The sequence below is a fragment of the Talpa europaea genome, assembly GCF_964194135.1.
Source record: "Talpa europaea genome assembly, chromosome: 4".
NCBI classification, from domain to species: Eukaryota; Metazoa; Chordata; class Mammalia; order Eulipotyphla; family Talpidae; genus Talpa; species Talpa europaea.
The window spans coordinates 120,734,320-120,752,604 of NC_140070.1; the positions used below are offsets into that span (position 1 = coordinate 120,734,320).

The 18,285-nt window shown below is 38.1% G+C and overlaps 1 pseudogene across 1 annotated transcript; it reads right to left on the bottom strand.

The window, feature by feature from the left end:
- Positions 1 to 17,149: 17,149 nt before the first annotated feature.
- On the bottom strand, positions 17,150 to 17,536 carry LOC311169460 (NADH dehydrogenase [ubiquinone] 1 beta subcomplex subunit 6-like; annotated as a pseudogene). Its single transcript has one exon. The product of its transcript is annotated as an NADH dehydrogenase [ubiquinone] 1 beta subcomplex subunit 6-like (transcript).
- Between the last annotated feature and the right edge of the window lie 749 nt (positions 17,537 to 18,285).

Sequence of the window (18,285 nt, forward strand, 5' to 3'; positions counted from 1 at the left end):
AAACCAGCAATTGAGGGTGATATTGTGGCCATGCAAATGTCCCATTTATTCCTAGTCTCAAAAGGCTCGTGAACAGACTGGGCTGAGCATGATGCAAGAAAGGTGGATTTTAGTCTTGGTTCTCATTAACGGGTATTATGACCTCCATAAAATCAGTTAAGCTTCTGAGTCTTGTATTTTTAAATTTTCTAAGAGGTATAAAAGTAATTGTTTTCCTGTTCTCCCTTCCGAAAAGATATCTTTAAAAAAGGTTTCCACCTTTGTAATGGAAGGTTATTTAGCTAGAGCAGTGCTGTCCAAAACAATTGATCAGACATCCGTGTGACCCTAACATTTCATGACTCACTTGTGCAATATATGTTGTCCCATAACTTTGGCCCCATGTTACTTAAAGAATAATAGTTTCTCCCTGCCCCCATGATTAGAGCCATTGTATTCTTTGTGAATTTCAACATGAATAATGAACTTGACCAGCAACTGTTTTATCTTGAGCATCTGAAGGAGACTTACTGGGATATCTTACTGAAATGGCCAAATCTAAGTCAAAAGGGCATAAGTGGAAAACTAAATATTTCTCTGTTCCTTTTCCCCCCCTTACTACTTTTGTTCTCCTAAGAGCTTTAGGAATAGTGGGATGGTGGAAATCCCAACTCCTAAAACATTCCATCTTGTGACACTGTGTTTACCTCCAGTTTCCTCATCTCTAAAAAAAAAAAAAATATGAGAATCCGTTAGACTGAAGAATGCATTCTGTATCTAGCAAGCAAGATCCCCTCAACAAACGGTTAGTAATATTACTGATCAGATCTCATTGTCATTCTCTCTTTTCCTTATTTTCTGATCCTCTTTATGTGTTCCTTTCCCCCAAACCCCTGCTTTTCTTTTCTGTTAATTTTAATCATCCTCTTTATATTCCTCTTGGATTATCTTAAAACCATAAAGGAATAAGTCTCTCTATATAATTTATTAAATAACTAATCTTCATCCCTTTCTTCTTCATCTACCTCCTGGTTTTTAGTGCATAAATTCATGGACATCCTTACCAATTGGTCATTCTATTATATATCTATTTCTATATGTATATTTCTATATGTATTCTTTATTTTAATAAAATATTTGAAGTACAAAACTACTTAAGCAAGAATAAAGGAAGGCAATGCTTAAGCAGCTCCTTTATATCAGGTACTGGTATTAGATACTTTCAGTGATGAAAGAAAATGTGCATGTACCCTAATTTCCTCTACTTCCAAAAATAGAGATTTGATAGTGATGGGCTCTGACTGGGTTCATAATACTTGATTAACACTTCTAGGCACTGCTACTTACATAAAAGTGAATGCTATTAGAATTTAAAAAGAAAAATAATCAGAAAAATTTATTTTTGCTTTGACAAAAATCCATCTAGAATATAAGAAACACTAATGGAGTTTAGATTGCCTGTCACAGCAAAATCCTATGGGGGAGAGAGGACCTTTGGCTCTTATAATATGGGTCAGTGGGGCTCAGTTTCACGCTCAACCAGATAAACTCTGTAGAGCTCTGAAACTCTATTTTCAGAATATTTTAAAATATGAGAAATTTCATGGGTTTCTTTCTTTCTTTTTTTAAAACACTGCTCATCAAGAGGGTGTTGGTGATTGAGGATGAGTTGGAAAAAGAAACATGCTTTTGTATCTGTGTCTTAAGTGCCTCTAGCTGGAAGTACCTACCTTCTCTGATCATTTCCCAATTCTCAGTCACATGTCTGTAAACTGCCATGATAAGACAGAGAACTTTTTTTCATCTGTTTGGACCTATGTCTCCTTTTTTGAGAGAAGAGGGCATTGGGCTAACGCTGTCTGGCTTGAAAAATCCTTTCAATAAATCTCAATTTCAGGGGTCAGGGGACTTAATTAACCATCCCTGTTAGTGGCTGGCAAGCTGGAAGAGATCTCGTTTTTAAACTTTCCAAAAAATTTGTCTAGTTATTAAGGGTTTAGGTATAAAATGGGATTTTAATGAAATTTGATAATTGTTTTAGGCAGTTAAATGGGATTATTTAGTTGATTTATGAGATCTGTACTAGATTGGGTACCTGAAGACCTGGTCTTTTTTTCAACCTGGTTTTGCAAGCCTCAGCAAACAATATGAATTCCCTGAGTTTTAATTTTTCCACTGTAAAACTAATGTAATTATGTTTTTATAGATTACTGTGAGGATTATATGAGATTATGCATATGTAGTGCTTCACAGACTCAAAGACTTTAATAGACCTATAGATCTTTGGATCACTTTGGTTGTTTTTGAGGTGTGTTTCAGAGGAGATTCCATATACTGCTTGAAAAATCAGTTGAAGCAGATGACCTTTCATCTTTGTTCTGAACTTGAGTCTACCTGTGAGGATCAAATCTTCCTCTGGGTGGATTAGCCATAGTACTGAGTCAGAGCACATTGCTTTGTGAAGGAACGTAATATTTTATGTGAATGTTATGTTCTTAAGGAGTTTGCATTATTCATAATTTCAATAATCCAAGACTAATTTTCCCAATTTAGTAAGCGTAAAGAAGAAATGTGCACTGAGAGAGTATAGACCTCCCACTGTTAGGGCGGGTAATCTCTCCATCATTACCTCTTTTCCCCTCCTCCTGCACTGGTCTTTTTCCTCTTCTTTTCCCTTCTCCTCTTCTGTCTTCTCTATCTATCCTCTTTTCTTTCTCTTCCTCCCTTTCTTTCTTCTCTTTCAGAGATACTTTCTTATATAGAGATACAGATTTTTCTATCATGCACTCCAATATCAACAGCTCATTATTTTTCGATACTTTTTTGGTCTTTTAAATAGTGTTTTAGCATGTCTAACCATTTTTCAAGTTAGTTATTTGTTTTTTGTTGTTGTTGTTGTTCTTGAGTACCATGATTTGATTAATGACTATAATGTTTATTATATAAGAAGGCAGGTTATAAATCATAACTGTAAGTGTAAAAATAGCAGCCATATAATCACTGGAAGTTACCATCTGAAGTTTTAATAATAATATTGCAAGATGGTTACACGGTCCTGGCAAAGGTTCACAGCTATTGATCCCATATGGTGACTTTGTATCCAGTTTGTAATTCATTTGAATTGCTAACTTTGAAACTGTATGCCTCTAGATTTAAAATATACATATTTTCGGGCCTCCCCGGTGGTGCAGCGGTTGAGTGCTGGGTTGCGAAGCTGCCCCCAGCCTCTGCAGTGCCGGTTCGATCCCTGGCTGTTCCCCTGCCACCAGAGGAGGGTCCCACATGGCACGCAGACCTCTCCTGCCGCCCGCTGCTCCCCTCAGTAGTGTACTTGGGTCCTTCTGCCTGCTCTGCTCCCTGCTCTGGCTCTGGTGAATTCTCTCACCTTCCCATGCTTCTGACTGTACCCAGTGCTTGTATAAATAAATAAATAAATCTTTAAAAAAATACATATTTTAATTATGTACAATTTTGTGTATAAATGTACTCAGCATTTTCTATATTACACTCTTTCAAATTTGACTAATGTCAATGTGCAAAAAATGTGACCCTCAGTATATTTTAAGTAACATATGCTTCCCATTCTTACAGCAGGGACTTTCCCTATTGTCCACCAATATTGATTCTTGGAAACCTAATTTAGCTAAGTTTGATGCTTTAAAATGACAACTATGACAGTTTATAAGGAAATAACAAAGCATGATAACAATTGAATGAATATTCACTTCTTTCAACATGTGAGATTTTTCTATGAAATCCTGCCACACACACACACACACACGTATGTGTATATATATTTTCATAGAAATATAAGCTAATGTTTCAACCATTGATTTTATCCCTGATGTATCATTTTTCCTTTAGTGAGGTTTCCATAGTAATATTTAGTAATATTTTCTCTTTTCAGTGGAGATATTGTATAGTAAGAGGAGCATATGAGTGGAGCAAAAGGCTCAAATTCAAGTCACAATCCCACAACTCACTAACTTTAAGACTTTGGAAATATATGCCATCATTTAGTCTATGCTTCTTTCTTTAGGAAAAAGAAGGGGGAAGGAAATATTTCCCAGGGTATTTGGATATTAAATAAAATCATTTGAATGACCGCATCCTACAACTTCTGAAGGGTTATATAAATGCAAGATGTTATTACTAAAAACATATCTTCTTGAACACTACTTAAAGCACAACAATGAAAAAAAACTATATTCCTAAAATGCAGTGATTACTGATAGGCTCTCCATTATCAAGTCAATCTATATTTTTCACTTCCATTTTGGAAGAAAGAATGTCACATATTTACTATAGCAATAGAAATTTACAATAAAATGTGCAGTCCTTAATATTTCTTTATATGCTCTTTGGATTTTCTGAACATTACTGCATTTAAAATTTTATAAGATGTTATAATCTCTTAAAACATTTTTGACGTAAGCCAAAACTGATGAAGTGTGTAAGATTTCTTTTATCTGTTTCATATGTTTTTAATGCTGTTGAGCCTTGTAAAAAAGTCTTTTATTATATATTTGATAAACTTATTGGACTATTTGTCATTCATATGGGGATATGCACTGCTGACAAAATTGATATATATTGGTATTCATATTTCTGGATGAAAATATGAAGAGAGTTCACTGTATTTACTGCTTTCATCTATTTTCCACATATTCAACAACTTTGGCACCTTCCACAAGAATCAAAGATATGCAAACATAAATCTACAAAGAAATGAAATTTGAGCTATAATTTCAATTTTTAAATAATTTAAACATTTCCAAATCCACCTTTAGGTAACTATATATATTTTTTTCACTTCCTTTCTCACTGATGAAACTGCAGCAAGGACAATACAATTACAGACCTCTGGAACAAGTTAGGAATGAAAAATCACTGGTGGGGAGTTTTCAATCTCAGAGTAGTACATTTATTTGTTTTTGTGTTGCACAAGTTTTATTTCTTTGCTCTTGTTACTATAAATTTATCAACCTTTTCTTTCATTAAAATAATAGTTACTTATGGCGCTCTCACTTAATTTAAAGCCTAAGGTAAAACAGATCAATAAGATTTGATGGCAAAGTTCATAAAGTTTTTGGAAAAATATGATTATATACTTGAATTTTAAATCCAGGCTGCCACTGTTACCACCAGCTCTATTTATTCTAGAGATGAAGTCAAAATTTATGTCAAAAGACTAAACTTCAAATTATTATTTATAAAATATCTTATACCTGAGCACTCAGAATCTCATTTGATCCTTTATCATTTCAAAATGGCTAAGCTCTGAGAATTCTTATCTAAAATGTAAAAAGCAAAGGAGAGAGTTATTGGAGCCCATTTAATTCTTGATTCCCAATTTTCCTCACCCTAAGCCTAATCTCTTTTCTCCCCTCACATTTCATTAATAAGTTCAGGAATGTTACCCAAACTTTAATTGATTGAATTACCTTAGCAACAGTAGACCCGGCGTTCCCACTATGAAGATTTCAATTGTGTCAGGCAATTATATTCATCTGTAGTTTCACCGTTAGGCAGAAAGTCTATTTAAAAATGACCAGTATGTAGATATTTTTTGTTTCCAAGGATTTGGGATATTTCCCTGTCTTTTTCTTCACTCAAATTTTAAGGGTATTTTCAGACAAGAAAAAATAAACAATGCAAGTACTGAAATTTTCAAAACTGTAGTATTTTTTCTAGCATTTGTTGTTGGTTGCTCAGGAACAAAAACAGCAGTCAGAGGAGCAGAAAGTAAGTAATAAAAATGAAATAAACAATGAAAAGTGTGGTTCTTCATCAAACCTAATTTTGCAAATAGTAACCCTGGTTCCTTTCACAGTTTTTGAAACTTCTTCTCTGCCCTGCAGTGTTATTTGCATCTCTTCCTCTGATTGTTTTACTCACTTGATTCCTGAGTATTATTCTAATTCTCATAAACAGCAGGACACTTCAGCATTCCACTGGGTACATGTCTTGCCTTTCATGTTAGCTTTTAAAAAGTCTTCCTTTAGTAATAGCCACATGATTCCTAATGGGCAGCCAGTTAGAGAGTCCAGAGTCAAACACAGCAATGCTTATTACAAAAATAAATGAGAATCAATGATGAAACTTTCGGATATGAACATTAATCTTCCTTTCCGAATTATCCATGCAGTTCATTCTCCCCATATGAATACAAATCAGGAGTCAACCTTTTTTTTAAGTGCTATTGTCTTTAACTGGGAAAATGTCACGACTGCAGCCAAAAGCATAGAGGTTTTCTCAGTTTCCGTTTCCAGGATCATCCTCGTGCAGATTCCTGGCTGAAAATGCAGAGCTCTTCGGTGTTATCCTCAGTCACCTCCACTGGGCCACTTTGTCCTTGGGTGGTGTTTGTTTTCCAAAATCAAGCAAACTCAAGAGATCCTCCCCATCCATCTAATTCTGTTCACAGATTCCATATAAGAGGCAGTTGCTGATTTGCTTCCATGGTTAAAAAATAAACAAAAACTGCCTGCACTTCAAGCCAGTAGGAATTCATGGGTTCATATATGGGTTGCTTCAGATATGAGTTGTTCTTTTAAATATAAGGTTTCCTGAGCTAAGCAGATACTGCATGCTTACATATTACTTTGATTTGTCAGGATGTCTCCTTGGTAACTAGTATTTCATCTTTGATGATTTGTATTTTGGGGAAGTTCTTGCAACTAAAAATGAACAAACTAAAAGTTGTGCACCATATATCTATATATATAGGTATATATAGATATGGGTCGAAGGGCATGCATGCAGAGACAGGAATTACTAAAAACTGAATTTCCTATTTACAAAAGTGTGGGAGCATCAAGGTCTCTCTTTTTCATTCTTTCTCTCATAAGGAATGGTTGGGAATAGGTTATGGAAGAATACCAATTAGTTAAGGGTTTTAAAAGTGATATTTCTAAATAATATTTCTTAATAATAATTTCACTGGTACATGGGGTTTTGCAAGTCAGTGGTTTTTCAAGAAGCCTCAGAGAATTTTCACTTTAACCAGATTTTGCAACTTTGGTTGTTCTTATCTCTAGTTAGAAAGAATGAAGGATAATTTACCTAAAAATTAGTGACTAGACTATTAAATGCTTAACTAAATTTTATTCCTCTATCATTTTATTGTTTCATCATAATGATACTGTTTAAAAGAGGCAGCACTTCATTAGACTATGGAAGCACTATTGATAAGCTTCATAGTGAAGAGATTAAAGTTGCCCCAGGTTTAGAGCTAATAATTTCCTGACACTCTTTCTCCTGTATATCAATAACCCTGAAAGGCAGTGCAATGATGTTATGCAAAAACAAGGTGAATAAAGTATTAAATATTAATTTCTTAATTTGAAAATGGTGCCAATGTTGATGTTGCTGGCGATTTGGCAAGGAGGAGCAATGGGTGTTTTGATTCCAGGCTGCCTTTTGATGGTACTAACACTTCCAAGCTAATACTGTATTGCAAACATTATGTCTCAATGTCACAAGACAACAGTCACCCTCTGGAGGTTTGTACAAGAGCCACGAAAAGAAGCATTTGCAAATGAGATTTGTTGGGCTAAACTAGGATAGCATTATTGCTACTTATGGCTTGCTCCATGAGATTTGCAAATAATGAAAAATACGGGTTTTAACCCCACCCATTCCTAGCTATCAAGGGAAGTTAGTGGTAAAAGTTATGCATGAGTATAAACCCAGGCCTGCCTCACTTTAGAAACTTCACTCTTCACCAAGATCATTCTGTAATCAACAGGCCTCTTCTTGATCTGTGACCTCACATCCAGCTGGAATTCAGCTGAATCCTCTATCCAGGAGGAACTGCCCGGCATTCAAATTTATGAAAAATATGACAGGAAAGAGCGAGAGCCTTCCAAATGGGTGGAGGATTTTTGTGTTAGGAAAAAAAGGAGAATGTGACAGATGAGTATTTTTGATAGCTGTTTGATAATTTCTGAGAAATCAGGGTCATTAGCAAAGTAAAACATTTGTTGGGTAAAGTTTAAACTGAGATCTGACTACGTTGTCTAATAAGCCAGTCACTAGTCACACAAGGCCACAGAGCACTTGAAATGTGCCCATTCTGAATTCAGATATCTGTAAGTGTAAAATACACTGCTGAGCTTGAATACTTAGTGAAAAAATGAAATATTCTATTAGTGATGTTATATGATTAGATATTAAAATGGCAATATTTTACAGTGGATTAAAGAAAATAATTAAAATTAATGTCAGTTTTTTCTATTTGCTTTGCTTTAGTTGAGCTATTAGAAAATTTAAAATTACAGATATGACTTTGTCCACACTTCATTTCTATTGGACAGTGTTGGTCTAGAGTTTGAATTTAAGGGGAGTATTGCTTAGCAGATGCTAAAGGAAACATCTAAGTAGATAAGTGGTAAAATGATAATTACTCTTGAGGACTGTATTCTTGTGATTGATGTAGGTTAGAAAAGTTTGCAGGGAGAAGGCACTAGAGAGAGGGAAGAGATGACAAATAACAATTATTTTGTACTGGCTATGTGCCAGGTGCCCTGGTCCATTATCTCTATCAATCTTCACAATGACCTTGCTATGTAGATGTCTCACAGATGAAACTGAGGTTTAAAAATAATAATTACTAAGAAATTTATCCCAATCTACCTAGCCTAGTGAGAGAAGATTGGAGATTCAACCTCAGATCTGTTTCATGTTCTTCCACTTGACCAGAGAGGCTGAGAAGAATAACAAAAACTGCTGGGGAAGGTTAAATGGGGAACATCTAAAAAAGGCTGAAACAGATGATTAGAAGGTTTTAACGAAAGACTAGGGCAAATGGTAAATGGAAATTGATTTAAGCACACCTAGGGATTAAGATCACTGGAGAGAGAGAGTGAGGTAAAATAAATGTTCAGGTCTCAAGTTGGGTGTTAATGCTGATAAAGCGAGGCTCTCATCAAAGCCCATTCCACAAAGTCACCCTAATAACATATATTTATTGGGCTTCCACTATATGCCTGTCACTGTCTAGTAGGATGGAAAGCAAAAAGAACCATAAAATATAATTTCTCATCTTTTTTTTTTTTATTTGGGAAGGCAAGAATAAGGCTTGAAATCATTGAATGGTTAAAAAAGGCTTCACATAGCAATTAATTATACCTGTATGATGTGCAAATATTTTCTTCCCCTCAGTAGGGTGTTTTCTAAGTGATAGTTACCAGTAGTTCCTTTACTTTAAAGAATATTTTTAGCTGATGAACTTCCATTATTGGGGTTTTTACTTTTGTTTCCTTTGCTGCTGGAGTTGTTTCCAAAGACATAGAGCCAAAGTATTTTGCTTTTTTACCCCTATCCTTTTTATGGTTTCAGGTTCATACATCCAACTTATTACTCCAGTTTGAGTTAATTTTCACATATAGAGTAAAGTGGTGGTTTTGTTTCATTCTTTACATAGTATGTTCAGTTTTCTTAACATGTGTTGAAGAAAATTTATTTAGCCATTTTATAATCTTGGATCCCTTAACATAGATCAACTCTTCATATTAGTGTGGGTTTATTTCTTGGCTCTCAATTCTACCCCATTGGTATGTGTTTATTTTTATTCTAATGTCATACTGCTTTGTTTCTGGCATCCAACAAGGGGCTAATATTCATGATCTAAAAAGAAGCCATTCAGTTTAATAAAAAGAAACAAATGACTCAATAAAAACAGGCAGAATTTCTAGATTCTTTTCCAAAGAAGACACGTAGATGGCCAAAGGATACATGTTCATGATCACTTGTCTTCAGCAAAATGCAAGACTAAACCACAATGAAATACCACCTCACACCTGTGAGAATGTCCTATAACAAAAGATCATAAACAAGAAGTGTTTTCAAGAATGTGGAGAAAAGGAACCCTTATATATCATTGGTAGGATGTAGACTGGACTAGTACCTATGGCAATTGGTTTGGATATTTCTCAAAATATTAAAAATAGATCTTCAAGATAATCCACTAATTCCAATCCTAGATTATTCCCAAAGAATGCAAAAACAATAATTTGAAAGATATATGCAGTCCTAGATCCATTGCAGCACTCTTCACAAGAGCCAAGTTATGGAAAAACCTAGGTGTCCAAGAAGAGATGAGTAGATTAAGATGATGTGATATATATACACTATGGAATACTAATCAGCAATCTAAAAAGATAAACTTATGTCATTTGCCACAACATAGTTGGAGCTGGAAGGGATGATGCTAAGTGAAATAAACCAGGAGGAGAAAGATAAATTCTAGATGGTTTCACTTATATGTGGAATACAGAGAAACCAAACAAAGGATCAGATGAAGACAAACCTTAAAAACAAAAACAAAAAAACAAATCCTTGAAGGCTGACCATAGAACTGAGAGGGGAGAGAAGAAGAGAGGGAGGAGTTAAAATAGGAATGGGGAGCATAATGGACTATGGTGGAGGACTAAGAAGGACTATGGAGGACTATGTTTTGGTGGTGGGAAGAGCTATGGTGTTCACACCTGAGGGAAGAAATCCTATACTGTCAAAAAATTAACAAAGATCTGAGAAAATGGTACTTCATGATTTTTTTAAAGATGTGCTACACACACACATACAATGGAATACTACTCAGCTATCAGATAGTATAAACTCTTGTCATTTGCAGCAACATGGATGGAGCTGGAGGGGATTATACTAAGCAAAACAAGTCAGAAAGAGAAAGCCAAATACCTATTGATGTCACTTATATGTAGAAACCAGAGTGTCAAGTGAAACCAAACTTAAAAGCTAATGCTTGGAAGCTGACTATAGAAGTGAGAGATCTAAAGGGGGAGGGAGAAAATGGGGTGCACAAAGAGGGGAGAGAGCACAATGGAATATGGTGGTGGTGGGCAATGGTGCTTTGGTGGTGGGCAAACTGTGGAAATAACACCCGAAGGGGAGGGACCCTATACTCTCAAAATACAGTGATGTAAGCCAATGTTATCTCAATAAAAAAATTTAGAAATATAAAGAACAAAAAAAGAAACTAAAGAAAAAGATTTCTAATCTGTTAGGGAAGAATATTTACATATTAAAAAAACCTAATTTTTAGAAAAACAAAACAAGTAAACCAACACAATCCCTAGAAATCTGACTGTATAACTGGGGCTACCAGAGGGGAACTATAAGTTTGGGGAGCAATGTGGGAAGGGGACCCACTGGATTGTGTTGGAGGATTATGGGTGCTTTGGTAGTAGTTAAGATGTGGTAACATACAGCTGAAGAAGTGTGAACCTATTATAAATCATACACACTGTTGTAAATCAATGTTACTTCAATAAAAAACCATAAATTAAAAAAAATAAGTAATAGTACCAGCTAGGAGTTATGAGTTATAAGTTTTTTCTCATTCTAAATCTTTGAATAACCACCAACAGTATGACCTTTACAAGTTACTTAACCCTTCCAATGTTCAGTTTTCTTATCTGTAAAGTTGTGAATAACATTATCACTTTCACCCTTCGTAGCCGTTGTGAGGACTAAAATCTGAATGAGAAAGTGCATACGAATATTCCTTATGAATTGTAAAGTGCTGTACCAGGTTTAAAAACCCATTCATTAGTTGTTTGGTCTAGACAAATATAGGACTATTGTTTCCTGGGGCTATTGTTAAATTCACAGATGTTGTCATGCTTCTACCATTCCCAGTAGCACCAGGATATCAATTCCATGGACTGAGTTAGCTATTTAGAAAAGAAATATTTGTTGAGTGCATACCTCTAATTGTTATTTTCTACAGCAACTCTGTAAAGTTGATATTGTTAGCCCCATAGTACTAAAGAGAAAACTGAAGCTCAAAGTTTCAGTAACTTAGAACTTTACTCCTCTGTAAGTATAACCGGACGACCTTAAATCTATGTTCTCTCACTCAAGTTTCTGTGTTCTTGTCTCCAATTCCCAGGGTCTTATTCTGAGGTCTGGAGGAGGGTACAAGGATCTGTTCATTTTTTAAAAACCATTTTGAGATTGTAATAGTCATCTAGGCTTAGTAACCAGTATTCTAGAAAGCTCTTGAACATCTTTGGTGAGAGAGTTGGCAGCCGTGTCAGGTTAGAAAAGTTCAACTCTGCCTTCCAGACCTCCTGCTGATAGACCATGTCTACCCTGCTTGACCAGAGGGATCCTGGGGATCTTTGAGTGACAGCCCTTCACATACTTCAAGCGCTCTTTGCTCTTCAGGGGTCTTTGTGAAGGCCTCTGAAGACCCCTTCCTAAGACAGTCTGATTCCAGGTCTATAATTTTTTTCTTCACTGGCACACATTTTGCTGAGAGAATAGGAAGGTGAGGATTAGAGAACCAAAAGCTTACAAGGTAGTTTAATGAGTGAGTGATGCCACTCACATTACTCCTTCCGGTACCTGGACTTTATGTCTCAGGCACAGCCAGCCCTGGTAAGACATGTGTGGTAGCTTCAAGAATGAAAAAGAGAGATTAGAAATTCCTGGCATTAGAATTGTGTTCTAAATTTCTTTTGTCAGTAACCTAAAACATATTTTAGTTGTGTTTCTATTTTCCTGCCTTTCCAATTCCCCAAATGATAAAGCTTCAAAAATAAAAAAAATAATAAAAAAAACAAGGTGAGGATAAAGAACAGCCCAGGTGAGTGACAACCAGCCCCCAGGTAGTCCAGGGAGGTGGCTTAGGAGCTGGCAGCACAGCTGGAGGATATGGGCAGCCTGACATGCCTCACAGACCCCTCTGGGCCTCTAGGAAGGTGCTGGAAGAGTTAGATTAAAAGGAAAGGCACAGCCATGGTCTCTCCAGTTCTCTTTCACCTTATCTCTCTTCCACAGGCTTTGTCTCAACTTTATTGGGATTTGGGAAGATGTACAGTCTCATTCTAGAAGACAGAAAGGGAGGAGGAACAACTGGTTGCTGTTTTATGTGCAGTGGGTGCAGGAGAGTTCCTGGGGTCCCCTGCAGTCTGGGGCGGGGATCTTATCCAACCTTCCCCATGGTCATGGGCCAAGGTCAGACACTCTGGGAGAAAGGCCCGAAATGTGTCTTTAAATGGTATTTTGAAGGACAAAGCATTCTCGTGAACAGGGGCATTTTATAAACACTCTGCCTCAAATCCTTGTTGGCAATAAACAGGAGAAACATATACCCAAGTAAAAAGGTAGAAAGGCCCAGGAATAGAGAGTGCACAGTCCAGAGTTTGTTACACTAGGGGATTTTCAATTATTCTGTCTTTAGTAACTTATGAGGTCATTTCTCATCATCTTTGATTTTTGGTCATCACGTGAGTGCTGACCAAACAAAATATACCAGCATGTATTTTCCTTCTCTTTGTCTCTCTGATACAGGCAGCCAGAAGTATCCCAGATGGGGTAGATCTTCTGAGTCTTCATGTGCTGGTGATTCTCCATGTTGTGCTACTGGGACATGTCAGAAATGAGGTGGTTGGCCTACATACAATATTTCCTAAAGTATTGTTTTGATCAGCCATTTCCATAAGACATCCATGTTTCATGAGGATAAACAAAAAGAAATTACGTTCTGTTTTTCTTAAATAGTATTGCCATATTTTCCTCCCTTTTGCTGTATGCTCCTTCTTTTACTCCCTTTTCATTGATTTCTTTTTTTTTAAGATTTATTTGTTTATGCATACAAGAGCAGGGGTACAGGCCAGAGATGCAGGGGGTGGAGGGAGAGGACTCACCAGAAACAGAGTGGGGAGCAGAACAGACAGGCAGACAGAAACACACTGCTGAGGGGAGCAGCGGGCGAGACAGGAGAGGGCTGCCTTACCATGTGAGTTTCTCCCTGGCCGGCTGGGGATCAAACTTGCGCTGCAGAGGCTACGGACTGCCTCATAGTGCGGCGCTTAACACTTGTGCCACCGGGGATGCCCCCTTTTCATTAATTTCTTATGAACTCTGGTTCTCTCTGCATGGTTTATAGACTACAGGTCAGTAGTGGCTGAAGGAGACTGGGAGATAAAGCAGTTGGTGGTGGGAAGAGAAACCAATGAGGCCAGGGAAGGGGAGGGGGGAGGTAATGGGAAACCCCCCCCCGGGGGTGCTGCCTACCAGGAGAGAAGGCCAAGTCATCTGTTACCTGCTTCCTGCAGGCCCTTCTCTGTATGTGATGCCCTTTCCTTGCTTTCCTGTCTCTAGTTTTCCAGTGTCTTCTTTCCTCTGATTTCTATTGTTATTCAAAGTCCAAAGTTGTCCTTCCTGCACATATTCTTCTTATGGCTTCTTCTGCTTTCACAGAGAAGCAGTATTATTTGTAAAACTACAAACACATGGACAAAGGAGAGAAATCCAGATATCACGGGCCCCTATAAATTAAGGTCAGCTTGAGTGAGTTTGATTTCCCACTCCTAGAGTTCTGGCAAATGCTTTTGTTCAGTTTGGTTTTCTACTCCTATTAACTGGGGAAAAGGTTCCCTCACCAGGAGATGGAAGTGAGGCTAAAGAAGCCTCTTTCCCACAGATGGAGCCACACTTCTTTTGGCTGAGGTGGAAGGGGTGTGGTTGGCACTGAGCTCTGACCAGTTCTGTGGTCCGAAGCACACACCTTCTCGAATCTCCACTCTGTTTCTTCGCCTGAAGGAGTGATGGGTAGGGGTGGGGGGATATGCCTCCAGTATTTGGGGGAGAAGTCAGTGAGGTAATGTGGCTGAAAGTGTTTTGTAACCTGTAAAATGCTAAACAAATGGGAGGTATTATCTTTCCCTGGCATGGAACGATCAGGAATAAGAGTGTCAGGGAAAACATGAGAAAGTTGCTCAAAGTGTAAGTATATATGTTAACTCTGCTTCCTAGGATCTGTGTTAGGCCACAGCGACTGCCTGAAGGACATTTGTTATAAGCAGTCACTTTACCCCCACGTGGGTTATTTTCTGATTCTTTATGGATTATTGTAGCCTGGGTTCCAGGGAAAATTTAGGACAGAATATTTGATGAGATCAGGGGACACTGAGGGATCTACTGTGGAGGAGGGGGAGGTGTAATCAACCCCCAAATCCAGAAGCATTACTTGCAGTGAACTTGGAGAGAATGGTGAGGGTTGGAGGAAAAAAAACGAGATGGCTGAGATGCGCATGAAGGCAGAATTTGGCTATGAGAGAGAATGGGTGCCAGGAGCTAGAAAGGGGGTAGACTGTGAGTGTGTCCATTTGCACTATTCCTTTTAGTGTGTTTCTGTGGGTTTATTCACCTGTCTGTCAGTCCAAAAACTGGAGTCTAATTCTTAGCCTGGTGCAAAGTTCTTGTCGTTTGTACCCAGTGAGGTGATCCTGTCGCTCATATTGCTGAGTGTCTAGGCTCTTGGGCGAAACGTGTGCCCTGTGTAGGCTTCTGGGTGGGACCTGAGCCTTACCATGATGCCAGCCTGCTTACACGAACCTTCTCCCCTTTCCAGGCCAGAAGGATTTCTCTAAACCTCTGCTTAAGCCTAGTATAGGAGCATTCACATGGACTTAGGGTAAAAAACAAACTGGAGTTTGAAATCTGACCCTATCTCAAAGCATCTGAATGACTTTAAGCATGCTGATTAGCCTTTCTGAACCTCAGAGTCCTCATTTTACAGTAGAGAAAATATGTGAGTGTTTGGGTATTTATGAGATAACACATGTAAAGTACCGAAGAGACCTGCCACACAATATATGGTTAAAAAATGGTCAGTATTATGATTACTCTGTTTATTGTACATGGAGAGGCTTCCAAGAACTTTCAAAAAGTTTCAAAGAGCTTTCAAAACTTTCAAGAGCTTTCAAAAAGTCTATCAACTGGACTCTTTAATGTATAGCTTCTAGTATTCATGGCATGCCTAAAACTGAGTCCATTCTCTTGTTCCCAGAAGTGGTCCAGAACAGAGAAGATAGTTGCACTTTTAGAGATGCTTTTCCAAGTAAATGTATGAACACTCATCAAAAATTCCATCTTTATCAAAGCAAACACTTTTTTAAGAAATGCCTGAGGAAAAACTACTCAGATGCTAACTTGCAATCTTGACTTACCCACGCTTGCCCTTGCTCAGTTTTTGTCCTGAGTCTACCCTGAGCAGGTGTGTCAGAAGCTCTGACATCTATAGAAATCAATCCCTGTGGGAAACTGGCAGTTTGTCCTTTAAGCTTAACTTCACCTTGGCCTCTTTGGAGTGCCCTCAGAAATACAGTGGCTTGTACTTAGTTTGATTCAACTTAGAGGAATAAACTCCATTATTTAAACCTCATCAATTTGTACAAGTCTTGACTGATGTTTACTACTCAGTAATTTAAATACATCAGGCTTTTCACAGATGCTTTTTAAAAGGCTCATTAGGCTTTTAAATACGGAATAGTTTTTATAATAGGGCATGCTGATGAGTGAATTAAAAATGAATCAAAATCCTATTGTAAAATTTTATTTCATTCAACATTTAATAAATATCTGCTGAATACTAACTGTGGGACAGACTCACAGTGCTGAAGATTCCCAATCTCTGTCAATACAAATCTCTGCCTTCATGTAGCTTCCCTTCTAGGGTAACAATTAGTGAAGGAGGTACAATAATTATTTATATTGTATTTGAAAATATTAAGTGTTTGGGCAATATGAGGTAGACAAGGAACACAGGAAGTGCCAGTGCAGCAATGATGATTATGGTGGTCTCAAGTCTCATTGAGACTGCGCGTGAGCCACATGCAATTCTGGGAGAAGACAATCTAGGCCAGGAAAACAGTAAATGAAAAAGGTCCCAAATGAAAAAGGCACCATGTCCACCATGTTCTAGGAGTAGTAAGGAAGTAACTGTGGCTAAATGGATGGGGCGAGGGGAGACTGGTGCTAGATTGTGAGGGTCCTGGAAGGCCATTGTCAGTCCTGGTTTCTATCTGAGAGGTGGGTTTTGAGAAGAAGAATGCCAGGAGCTTGCTTTCCTTTGAATAAATTTGCTCCAACAGCTTTTTGGGGGGAATGAATTATAACAGGAGGAAAGGCGGGCCAAAGAATGCTTCATCTTTGAAAGTTGGCAGCAGAATGACCCCTTTTTTTTGGAGGCTGGGAGCAGAATCCTTCATTCTTCTTCAGAAGAAGAATGCTTCTTCATTTTTTTTTACATATAAGAGTAAACTTTATTAAGTTACATTTTCAGAATATGTATTTAGCAGATATGATACAGCAAAAAACTTGGGCTTGTTAAGCCTTTGAAATTTTTCAGCACTCTTCAATGATGTTGGTCAGGAAATTTTTTCATTGGTGGAATTACTTCTCCAGTCTCCAGAATTGTATCACCTGGGAATTTCTGGGCTTCCTTTCAACAATGGCATATGGTTTTGTATTTACATGATATTTGAGATAATAATGAATAATCCAGGCAGGTATAAGTACATGAGTAAAAGCAAAGATACTGTGTCGGTAAGTCTTATAGATCACATTCTTCCAGAGGGCCTGGTCCTTCAAAAAACTATTCCAGAACGCTTCCATAGGCCACATCCTCTTTGGGGGCAGCACCGGCTCCCGCCGAGCTCAGCTCCTGGTCCTTCAGCCATCTCCTCCTCAGCTCTCGCAGCTGCTTCAGGCGCAGTTTCTCGTCGGGCGTGTACCCCGACATTGCCACCGCTAGTACCGAGGCAGAAGGACAAGGCGCGCCCCCGGACAAGGGACTTGTCACTCGCGCACGCCCGCGTTCTATGAAGCGCCCTTGCAAGGACGCCTGGGATGCTTCTTCATTCTTTGGAGGCCAGTTGCAACTGACTTCTTCAAAGGTGGTCCAATGACCACCTTCTGTGTTTGGAGGCTGGCTGCAGAGTGACTCAAGCTAGCTTTTGTTCTGACTTATATCCCTTTCAGAGACCCCACCCTAAAAGCCTGATTGGATTGTTTTCAATCCTAAGCATCAGATTGGACAGTTTAGTACCAATCAGCTTGTTTTCCATTTTTTCATTTGAATAATTAATTGATGAAGTGAGCTTGCTCCTGATTGATCCATTTAGCTCACACCTGATTGGTCCATTTTAGAATTCTAGAACCACATATAAAAGGGGGAAAGTCAACCTGCCCTGCACTCAGGTCAGGGCAGTCTTATGGGCTGACCAGAGGAGGCCTTGCTGGGCTGGGGCAGGAGGAGGAGGAAGGGCCACAAGTAGTGACCCCAACAAAGCTGCCTTGTCCTGCGGTTTCTGGGTACCATGAAGATCCAGTTACAGGAGGAGGGAGTGGAAATGATAAAATGTAAAAGAGAAGAATGTTACATTTGCCAATAGACTAGGGAAATGTAATTGCTTACCGTTATCATTTGAAGTTATGGTCATGAATAAAAATTGTAGATCTTTGTCCAGCTATATTCAACTGCATGGGTGC